General features: G+C 36.4%; 1 long non-coding RNA gene across 1 annotated transcript in view; it reads right to left on the bottom strand.

Moving 5' to 3' along the window:
* Positions 1-10,933, bottom strand: part of LOC136855537 (uncharacterized) — a 185,515-nt gene extending 174,582 nt beyond the window's left edge. Inside the window, exons 1-2 of the long non-coding RNA XR_010858056.1 lie at positions 10,306-10,933; positions 9,978-10,095 (exon numbers count right to left, since the gene is read on the bottom strand). This is a non-coding gene — a long non-coding RNA (uncharacterized lncRNA). The remainder of the gene's footprint in view (positions 1-9,977; positions 10,096-10,305) is intronic.
* Between the last annotated feature and the right edge of the window lie 1,846 nt (positions 10,934-12,779).

Consider the following 12,779-nt stretch of genomic DNA (forward strand, 5'->3'; position numbering starts at 1 on the left):
GGAAGATATGCCTTGCTAGCTGCCCCCCAGGAAGGGAATATAACCACAATCTCTATAAAACCTAAAGCCTTCTTGACCTGAAATTACAATGCAGGATGTACGCATACCATTGTGAAATCCTTCACTACCTTCAGATATAAGAAAGAATTCAGCTGAAAGTCTCAACGCCAAAGCAAGCGTAAATTACGCAAGGACTCCAGAGCAAAAACAGTCCTCCGAACAAATTACATGCAAGTGCTTTCGAAAACATTTAGGCTTTCGTCTGAGGAATTCATTGTTCGTGTTGCGAGCCAACACGCTATTTATGTCGTGCCTCGCATAAAACGCAAGACCTGGCAGAGAGGCAATTTGCTTTGCCTCGGCAAGCAACCGGGCGCGTGCCTAATCTTTTTCCAATGAATATAAACGAGATGCGAAATTCAATCGCGATGCCAGGACACATCTCGTCCTGTTTCCCGTCTTGGGCTGGACGTTCTTTCAGGCTTCACTGAAGGACGTTCTTGTAGCCTCCTCTGAGGGAAAATTCCTGATAGGTTTTCTCTTTATTAAAAGGTCTGCATGAATTTCCACCGTGTAGATTTTGAGTCACAAATCATTGCTCACGACATGAAGCATTTAGTTGTTCCATATTTTAGTTATTCAGAATAAATATTCACCTACTGACCCACCATTTAATCAGTCCTATAGGGCTTATCTACTATAGCCTACATTGATTATAACATAAAATTAGTCAGTAGGTTCCTACGCCTCTTAAAAAGTCTTGAATGGCAATTTTCTCTTAATAAAACAAATCATTTTCTACAATAAAAGGTGCTGAAAGTCACAAACATACCATATTTTTATGGGCAAACTAAGTCAGACTCACTCTCCACAATTCTTTCCTCAATAACTATTTCATGTCAGAAAGTATCTCATGTCCAATAAAAACAAGTGATGACTAAAATGAAATAATAAAACTTGAAATATGTCAAGTTCAGAGCATTCCAGCCCCAGTTAAAGTCAGCATAAAGCTTACTTCCTTAACGGCCACCGCTAATATCACGCGAGCATATGAATAAAAACCAAGCCTTCTTTTTCTTCTTCTTCCTCCCATGGAAATGAGGCGAATCACGTTCAAAAACCGCACGGGGAAAGAGACTCGTCTCGCGATTGGCTCTCCGTCTTCTTTACGAGAGGACGTTCATAACCTTCAAGAGAGCCTTCAGTCTTCATAGACACTTAGGGTTATAAACTGCTCATAAAGGCTGAGTGGCAGCAATGAAAAGAGGTGCTTCGCATATGCCTGCTTCGCATTGCTTATCGTAAGTTATTTTCTTGCCTGGAAGACTCCTCGTCGGATACCCCATTCGCTTTTGGTGTTGTTTTCTTTTAAATTTTTGGATGAATCATCATCGTCCTTCATAGAATGCCAATATACTCAAGCGAATGGCTGCAGTTTTTTTTTTTATCAAGGTTACTATCATTATTGGATATAGCATTTTTACCAATTAACTAATGATAACAAATATACGAAAACTTGAACATTCTCATGTTGTTGTTATAGTTATAAAGATTACAAAAATGACCAATGAGATTTTACTTCCTATCATAATCTCAACATCTTGTAATTTTCGTTTAAAAACAAGGCATTCTTTTTCGGCCTATTCCTTTTTCTCATCCGAGACCCAACAGAGGTAATTTGCGAATAATAGCATTTGAAAAGTTTGAATATATTTAAAGCATCAACGGTAAATGTGCATCTTAGTAAATTTACAGCAACAACTAATGATCTCTCATAATATTACCAACTGAAAACTAGCATAGAAATGTTGCTTCACAATGATGCAATGCGAAAGGCTTCGTATGAAAACAGCACAATTACCTCCCAGGGTATGTGCAAACAGGTACATAGTCTCTTTAATATAACGCTTAGAATATTTTTTTACAAAATAATACTAAACATAAAATCTATAAAGTAACGGAAAATTAATTACACTGACAAAAATTTCACAGACATGAGGCATCAAGTTACTGGCATAATTTAAAATGTATCTTTAAATATCACTCCTGAGGAAGAAAATACATCCTGAATAACCTATATTAGAAACGCTATTAGAAAATATAGTGTACTCGCTTCGCAAAGCTGAAATGGTGCGTTAGCTTAATAGTATCTTATTAAAGACATTTAAGTGTCTATTCGTTAACTGTAACTATGTTTGTATTTAATTTATGAGCATCCGAAATGCCATTAATTTGTTTGCCAGCCACTAAATAGTGTAAATATAAGCTCATTATCACTAATTAATCTTTGACGAAAACCCTCGGCACCACTTTAATTTTTCAACCTCGTAATGATAAAGGATGATGAAAATATAATTATAACCCATCATACTTGTTGAATTTACCATAATTGTGAGAGCATGACGGACTTGATATACAAATGCATGCGACCTAGCAGTTTAGCAGCAAAATCTTACATCAACGTAGTAAGATATTCAATGGTATTTTTATTATAGTTGCATTACACAATTTTATAATGATAAGCTTTAAAACTTAAAATAAAATAAAAAGTAGGTGTTAAGTGTCCACTTACAGAGTTAATAGTTTTTCTCTTGAATAAGCGTATCAGAAAATTAGTAGAGTGAAGAGAAGCTGTTGAATGCCTGTAAAAATGAGAGAGCGAGGGCGTCTTAAGTTTGAAAGGATCAACGGAGGCACGACAATCATTCTAAAGGACCGTAGTAAAAGGAATTGAAAGGGTTTGAAAGAGGAGAAAACTGAGAATCAATGTGAGGAACGCATGGTTATGAGGGGAAAATATAAAGAAGACAGAGCAATGAATGTTAGTATGGATGGGGGGAGAATGGAAGAATCATGAAAGTATTTCTGTTAAAATAAAATGGATAATAGTACGATGAAAAGAGTGGTGAGTCAGAAACACGTGAAGCAAGAATTGCAGGCAAGTGTGTAATACATAGACTGGGGAGACTTTCAGCTTGTCTGTGAACGTCAAATCTTGAATGCATAAGGGAACTGTTGGACGAGCTCTCCTTTATAAAGTGAAATGTGGCTGTTAGATTCGAATGAAAGATAAGAGGTTGAAGCTCTTGAGAACTTTTTTGCAAGTATTTTTGGCATAACAAAGTTTTAAAGTTTTACAGGTGGGCTTTTGTAGATGTGTAGATATGGAAGAAAGGTTAATATACTCGTAGGTCTGACTGATCAGAGTATTTTAAGAATGGCTGGTCATGTGAAAAGAATGGAGACTTGTTTAATTCAGGAGTGTCAGAATGAAGGGCACGGCTGGATAGGGGGTGTGAAAGGGGATTTGGATAGTTAGTGCAATGTAGAGTTAATGACACAGTATGTATATGTGGTTCAATGCACCAATCTGCAGTTAAATTAATAATGCAGCAGTTAAGTTTGTGCAATTTACTTTTCTTAGATCAAATGGCTTTATAATTTAACAATGCAGCATATAAATAATTATCTAAAATACACACACACACACACACACACACACACATATATATATATATATATATATATATTTCATTTCATTCTCACTGGTACATTTAAAAAAATTTTTTAATTGTTAATTATTTCATCTTCAACATTCACAAAACAATAATATAGGCGCTGTCTCTATTGCCATTAATCTTATATTGTATCATTCTTTTAATCTGTTTTTAAAGTGTACAATATACTTGTAGCTTCATTATCAAGTAATTCCTCATTCCTTGATATAACAGAGGAAAAGTAAAAAAAAAATTTTTCATAAAATCAACAGTGAGCTTGGAACGTAAACCTTTGTATCACGATTGCACTGCTGGAGAATCGACGTTAAGCAACCGTACCATATGTCAGACACCGCTCAGAGAACCTAAATACAGACGGGTTTTACTGGGAACCAAAAGGAAAACATAACACGCGCCATGTCTGAACATGACAGATGGGGAATGCAACGCATTTTGTAAACAAAACGCTTCTCTTGTTGAGGGGAGTGTTGCCGACGGCTGTGCTTGACAGAACTGCACCCTTTTACAGTTAGATACATGTGTGTGTGTTTGTGTGTGTGTGTGTATAATTAGAGAGAGAGAGAGAGAGAGAGAGAGAGAGAGAGAGAGAGAGAGAAAACATTATTTAATATCATTATTAATTTGTTTCCTGTCTCTATATCATTCTCTATAACTAGGTACAAAACTTCAAATATATACTTATATATAATATGTATACATATATATATATATATATATATATATATATATATATATATATATATATATATAATATATATATATATATAGTATATATATGTATATATATGTGTGTATACATGTATATACTGTACATATATATATCCCGTGCATTCTGATTTGAATTCATAAACAGCATATTCACATGCACTGCAATTGTTACCTCTCGAAATTTTTACGTTGAAGCTAATCAAATTCTGGCTGTGCAATAGGTTGCAATGTACTGTATAGCGTAACGTCGATGTAAAAGGAATAATTAACATTTATTCAAAAGCCGGGCGAACGATCTTTTGATTTCGAACACACATAATCATGCAGCTCATCGTGAACCCATTGTTCTCTCTGAATAATATCGACAAATCTGGTATAGTCGCGGCAAAACGAAATACAAACACAAGTCTGAGCGATGGTGTATTTTTCGATAGAAATTCGCTGAAATGAATATTACGAAAGACTCGATTAAGTATGTATGAGTGATTATTCGCGTTGGGAATGCAGATATAGTCTACATTTCATGTTATCGCTTCACAGTTCTGCCATAAATTGGAAGATTGCAGTATCTGCAAAAATGGTAGATACTCCCTTGCCTTACTGCTGATTTTGCAGATGCTGCAAATGGGACCCGCCTAAATAATCGTGGAAAGCATTGAAGGATCATTCTGAAACTGCAGTAGGCTAACTTGTGTATTAGAGATTCACGAGCCCAATAGGTGGCATATCTCAATTTCGAAAATTTTGCAGATACTGCAGTTTTCCATTTTAGGGCAGAATTGATCCCCGAGCCCCCTTCCCTGCCGAGAGCAGTAAGATTCGCTGAACAGCAGCGTCAATATACAGTAAACGTGCCTCGAAGTCGAACTTCTCAGTTCCAGAGGTCCTTTATTCCTCACACCCTTGGACTGTGGAACAGGCTCCCTGAGGATGTCGTGCAATTGGAACTTCAGAAGTTCAAGCGAAAATGCAACGCATTGCTACCCTAATAATGCTATTATCCCTCATTTTAATAAATGTTTATCTATTTATTAATTTATTAATTTATTTTTCTTCTTTAATAAGTGGGATCTCTTCTTTATGTATTTTCCTTCACCTTCTCTTACTTCCTAATGAACACCATATTCTTTGCAAGCTTGGACTTCAAGTCAATAATAATAATGGGCTTGTTCCATAATAATAAGGGCCCATAATAATAATAATAATAATAATAATAATAATAATAATAAATAATAATAATAATAATAATAATAATAATAATAATAATAATATACTTTCAAGTCAATTGTCCCAGTGGGCCGTTTCCATATGAATACGGCTCATCTTCTGAATAAATAATAATAATAATAATAATAATAATAATAATAATAATAATAATAATAATATTCTTTGGAAGCTTGGATTTCAAGTCAATGGTCCCTGTGGTGGGCTTGTTCCATATGAATAGGGTCCATCTTCTTCTTAATAATAATAATAATAATAATAATAATAATAATAATAATAATAATAATAATAATAATAATAATATTCGGTGCTAGGAAGGTACAGAGGGAATCTTAATGGGTATTCACATACCGCTGCTCGGTACATTCAGATAGCCTGGGGTATAATGTGGCCGTCATTGGCTATATTCAATATAGCAATTTTGAAATGAGTATTTACCATCATCGGAGCAATTTGTGCAGGTATCACTCAGGTTGATGTCATGTATTTCTGACACAATAAACAGATATTAAAAAAAACGTTTCATTGACAAATTTGAATAAACCGTTTGAGCTTCAGCGTCATCGTATGATATAGAGTGTCGTGATGGGGCTTCATATAGTCACGGGACGGTGAGAAATTACGACATTAATTCTGATAAATGTTCGCCCATCAGCTGGCCACCAAATATTTCAGAAAATAATAGAGAGGCGTGAGATCCCAGTGTGAACCTACCATGAAAAATAGAGTATCGTATACGGTGAATGATTCCGTTTTGGGAAAAATATTGACAGACATGAAGTAAAATGGGTTTTCACGGATGCTTTCTGGGTGTGTGAAACGAATAATGCAAATTTACGAATGTACAAAATATGTACTTAATAATTCTGAAACGCCTTCACATGGATGAACTTCTAATTAAGAATATACTTTTCCAGGGAAAACAAAATGTCAGTCATACACGTGCCATGATAAGGAACATTGTTTTTGGTGGTCCGTGGAGTCGAAAACTTCTTTCAGCGAATCTCGTATTATTTGTAATTTGGGGAACTTCTGATGAGATAAGTAATAATGAAACCGTGTCTCAGGAGGCATCAGGAGCAAGGGGAATAAAAGTCTAAGAGATGACAATTAGCAGAAATATGGTTTAGATTCCATGTTGTTCATTTGAGCGTGTATATATATATGTGTGTATGTATATATATATATGTATATATATATATATATATATATATATATATATATATATATATATATATATATATATATATATATATATACTGTGTATACATACATACTATATATACAGTATATGTACATACAGTATATGTGCATATATATATGCATATATATATATATATATATATATATATTCATGGTCTACGTCTTTAGTACGGCCTCACAAACAAATTTTTATTTTTCTTACTAGTTTTGGGTGGCTACCGTTAACTGAACAGGAAACCAGGAAATAGCAAAAACATTCTTTACCATGTTGTATGGCCACTCTAAATAAGCGGAAATTTCTTGCTTTCCTAATATACATTCAATTAGAAAGGCTTCCCTTGGAAACGGCAATGGTACAACAAACCCACACAGAGAATAACGAAATAATTAATTATTGAAAGGCAACAAGTATCTTTCCATGTGACAAAATAAAGAACCAAAAAAATATATATACGATAAAAATCCAGCAAACTGAAAGAGGCTCTCATACCATAAGTTCCAAAACAACACGTCAATAAAGACGGATTCAGCCATCCAGGGCTTCAAACACGGAGACGACGTCAAAATATTTTTCTGGAAATGTGGGTAAGGGAAGATCTCTCTCTCTCTCTTTTGATGACTGGTGTAACAGACACCTGGGAGATAGATGTCTGGGGGGTTCGGAATAATTAATGGATGGAGCGAAAAACAAGGAGGATCTTCAAGACGATTGTTGACTTTTATCAGTAGTAAGAATGAAACAAGTAAAAAATGCTCGAGTTTTCTGTACAGCGTATAATCAAGGCCACTGAAAATAGATCTATCTTTCGGTGGTCTCGGTATAATGCTGTATGAGTAGCGGTCCGTGAAACTATAACCACGCCCCGGTGGTGGCCTGTCCTATACCGCTGCCAGATGCACGATTTGGCTAACTTTAACCTTAAATAAAATAAAAACTACTGAGGCTAGAGGGCTGCAATTTGGTACGTTTGACGATTGGAGGGTGGATGATCAACATACCAATTTGCAGCCCTCTAGCCTCAGCATTTTTTAAGATCTGAGGGCGGACAGAAAAAGTTCCGGCACAACAGTTTTCTTTTTACAGAAAACTAAAAACAGAAAGGTTTACAGCGCAAAAGTCTATCAGTAACTTATCTCAACAGCGCTCATAATTACACCAAGTTTAATCTGCAAAGCGTTAATTAACAGACTGGCAACAATTTATACTGTGTTGCTGCTGAACTTCGCCGCTTATTCCATGCGCCCCAATCTCGTTGCCAGAGACATTCGTGTATGCACTAATGAGATGCTGTTAGTATCTTCTTTACGGGCAGCCTCCAATTTCGAAAGCCTCTTACACTGTCAGCCCAGAATGTATGTTTCAGAATGCCATAACGACTTGGGGGAGTTCCACTATGCAAGTAAATGAATATGCAAAGGAGCAGAGAAGAAGGAATATTTAAACAGACAAAAACCTGGTTTACATAAATCCTAAATATCTGTATACGGATTACAATACCTTATTAAATCTGTTGATATATTTCTGCGTACCCCAAAAGTAAGTGAAAATGAGAGGAAATATCCTAAATATCTATATACGGATTACGAAAATACCTTATTAAATCTCTTGATCTATTTCTATATATCCCCATAACCAATTTGCCTCTAAAATCTCACAACAATAGATATAATGTAAATCTCGGGAACACTAAGAAAATAATACTGTTCCTGCTCAAGAAACGTAGGTAAATATCAGGGAATGCAGTTTTTATGAGAAGACTAAAGAACACTCAGGGTGGTTTAGCTTTTCATAATTTGGTAGATGAAATGAAGGAATATTCATAAAACCAGTTAAAAAACAAATCTGGAAATGGGGCTCAGCAGATGTTACGAGGCATCTTTAAAAAATGAAAATAATGATGATAATAAAAATAACCTCATGCTTAGCCGTATATACATCTGCTAGAACTTGCGCGCGCGCTCGCACGCAAGCACACACACACACACACGCACAAGGGGAAGGGGAATGGGGGAAGGGGAGGGAGGGACACACACACACACACCCACAGAATACTAAGTTTCTCCTCAGAAACTACACGCGTGGGCAAATCTAACTCAAATTAAGTCAGATAAGAAGGAAGCGGTGAACCACACACCCCTTCCTCTCTCCTACCACTGATTGGCAACATGCTTCTGCACTCAGGTTGCTCTGAAACTTTCAAACCTTTCGCATTATTGCTGTGGTGTACTTAAGAGAACTAACTGAAGTATAGCAGGTCATAAATTTATCAAATATCATACGTATTTCATACTTTGCAATCAGCTTTACTTATCCTGTACAGCCTAGTTGTACGTAAGCAAATGCCTTTAGCTATACTAGGCCTACCGCGGAACTACGAAACTCCCACTGAAAACGGATAAAATACACGAGTATTATGGATTCTGTAAGCAGTATATGCTGTTCATCTCAAAATAATCCGTATTCGCGAATAAGCATCCAGCGTTATCGCCACCATGATGTTTACTAACTAGGAATAGGCCTGTGGATGGCTGACAACAGTCTAGAGGGCATAATTGAAATAAACACCAATTGAAATCTCTGGGCGGCATGATTTAGAAATGTACTGGAAGTCAAATTAAACCTACGGAAACATTGATTAGTCATGCAAAATCAATATATAGGAATAACGTAGACCTAAACGGCAAAAAAAATAAGTGCGAAAAACACATGTGGTGCCTATAACGACAATTTATATACAGTAAATGACATGAAAGGCTATATGCAAAATGCTGAGAGAGAGAGAGAGAGAGAAAGTGCCTCTCAGTGAAGACAGCTGTACCCAGTGACGTCACTCGGTAGCGAGTGCTGGCGCCTCTTTGAATTCACAGCATCGTACTTTTTGAAGATTACGTTGACTTCATCGTGAACTTACCTGCAAAATACAAATACAATATTAGTAATGGAAGCCAAGACTAGAGTCATTTATGAAATAGACGCTTTATTTATAACATTATTAATAAGTAGATGCTTTAATTATATCTCAGTTTCTCCTTCCTAAATCCCCACCCCAACCACAAATATGAGGCCTATATTTCATACACATGAAAACTCTCTCTCTCTCTCTCTCTCTCTCTCTCTCTCTCTCTCTCTCTCTCTCTCTCTCTTGCATTAAGAATCGGATGAATGCTATTTTAATTACGCCCTTTAACAGGTTAAAGTGTCCCTATAAACCAAATGTTCATTTTATTGTAGAAAAAATGCTGTAAAATACTGTAAAATAAAAATATTGTAATAAAAATGCTATAAAAATACTGTAAAAACTAGAAACAAAACGTTATAGGTACCTGAATCGAAGGTAGCACGATTGTACAGTACAGGTTCATTGCCAAACCTTTTGGTTGGAAATGAACCGAAATATATCCACTTGCGTTCTTGAGGTTGATTTTTATCACGCCGTTATGCCTCTAGACTAACAGTTCAGGATGACACACACTTCCAGTTTCAGGCCTTTCACCCAGGACACACACAGTTCCAGGATGACACAGTCTGGTGACTCTAGGACACTTCCTAGGCCTAACAGTTCCAGGACACAACACACACTTCCTAGGCCTACACAGTTCAGGATACGACACACACTTCCTAGGCCTATCACTTCAGGACACACACACACACTTCCTAGGCCTAACAGTTCAGGATACGCACTTCCTACACAGTTCAGGACACGACACACACTTCCTAGGCCTACACAGTTCAGGATACGACATACACTTGCTAGGCCTATCACTTCAGGACACACACACACTTCCTAGGCCTACACAGTTCAGGATACGCACTTCCTACACAGTTCAGGATACGACACACACTTCCTAGGCCTACACAGTTCAGGATACGACATACACTTCCTAGGCCTATCACTTCAGGACACACACACACTTCCTAGGCCTACACAGTTCAGGATACGACACACACTTCTTAGGCCTAACACTTCAGGACACACACACTTCCTAGGCCTACAGACTTCAGGACACACATCCTACACAGATCAGGATACGACACACTTCCTAGGCCTACACACTTCAGGACACACACTTACTTCACAGTTCAGATGCACATTTTCTAGACCTACACGTCAGGACACACTTCCTAGGCCTTACACACTTCGGGACACATACACTTCCTACGCTTACACAGTTCAGGACACACACATCCTATATGTACACTTCAGGATACTAAATAACGCATAACCCAATAGCGGTCACGTGAACGACACTGAAACCAGCAACAACAATAACTCACAACGTCACTTACAAGACTGAAGTTAAAGACCAATATGTCAAAAATTTAAAGGCCGAAGAAGGGAAACGCATTGACGCATGCGCAGACGCATAGAAAACGGGACCTCTGGGTAACACAGTTAAGATAGAGCGCGAGAGGGGAACTTACTGATGCGTATTTGAATTTTTTTTTATTGCTCTCAAAAATATACTTATGTATTTTAGTCTAAGGTTTTTGTGTAAAATAGTGAATGTTTTTTTTTTTATTCTAAGCTGAAAACGGGACCTGTGGGTAAATCAGTTAAGTTAGAGAACGCGAGGAGAAACTAACTGATTCGTATTTGAATTTTTTTATTTGCCCGAAAAAAATATACTTATGTTTTATTCTAAGATCTGTTTCCGAAACATTTAATGCCTTTTTATTCTAACATTTGTGATAAAAGAAGGGACCTGCTCATTGAGTTCCTACCGAGAAGTTACAACTCTTTCATTGATCTTAGTCTCTACTCTCTGACGTGAGGTACGAGAAATCTGTATTCCAATAACCATTAGTGCTTCCCAGGGCTGCAGTGTTTAACCTATAGGCTTACTGCTTGCTGTCACCGTGGTAATAGTCCGTGGTAAATGCACTAAACTGTGTGTAGTTAGATATAGCATACTCAAAAGATTACAATGATTACATTTTGACAAAAAATAAATGTAAAAAAGACAGGAATACTAACCAAAAATGGCCCGGAAAATAGGCCGAAGTAGAAAAAAAAAAGTGTAAATCCGCTTAGTGATTTCATCTGAAAGAGACAGACGTTGCCCAATCAAATCCCCTTTGTCCTCAGAGAGAGAAATCCTCTTACACCTTTCCAATTACGGATAGGAAATGTTCGGCGCCGAGCCAAACGCTCCTCATTATAGACGGGAGAGACGACGGCCGAACTGTTTGTTATGTGGGCTCGTTCTCTGCCTCCAAGTTTGTTATTGTACTGATGGGTGTTTCTTTCTGTCAGCTGAGATTTCATTGAAAGTCTGTTCGAGTGATTATTATTCTGTATGAGTTATTATTCTTTGATGGAGTTAAAAACAAGATAAATAATCGTAATAGTAATGATGTAAGTATGTGAAAACCAGCAGTTTCAATTACATAAAAAGATTACTATTAAAAAATGCGTAATGTAAGATTCTCTCTCTCTCTCTCTCTCTCTCTCTCTCTCTCTCTCTCTCTCTCTCTCTCTCTCTCGTCCTTGCGTTCATAACTATATATACTACAGCAGTTCGCATTTGAGGAAATTATTCTTCAACTAGCCGGAATGGGGTTCAGTTCACGCTGGAAGGGCAAAGTGCTTATGTCAAGAGTGAGAGCGGAGTTGATTGACACTTTGATTGACAGCTTCAAATGAGGTTTATTTGATTGTTGAAATTCAGAAAGAAAATATTTCGTCCCATTTGACGTTTGTGATTTTCCCACTGACATTTATGATGGGATTAAAGGGGGTGCGTACATATACATATCCGAGGTGGATAATACACATCTGCGTACAAATAGAAAGAATTATGTATATATAAATACGCGAACATTCAAACACAAACACAAACATACATTTTTAAACACAATACATATATATATATATATATATATATATATATATATATATATATATATATATATACTATACTCTATATATCACGATGTCCGCATTTACGTTTTCTGCATAAACACGCCGTGTATAAACTTTAGCTTATCGCCAAAGTACACACATATCTATATTATAATATTATACATGAAAAGCAAAGAAACAAAGTAAAAAATACCAGAAAGTGATAATAAAAAAAAATCATCTTCATACGAGACAAAAAAAAAAAAAGTGCAGAGCGTAAGCA

Source organism: Macrobrachium rosenbergii, chromosome 31, assembly GCF_040412425.1.
Source record: "Macrobrachium rosenbergii isolate ZJJX-2024 chromosome 31, ASM4041242v1, whole genome shotgun sequence".
NCBI classification, from domain to species: Eukaryota; Metazoa; Arthropoda; class Malacostraca; order Decapoda; family Palaemonidae; genus Macrobrachium; species Macrobrachium rosenbergii.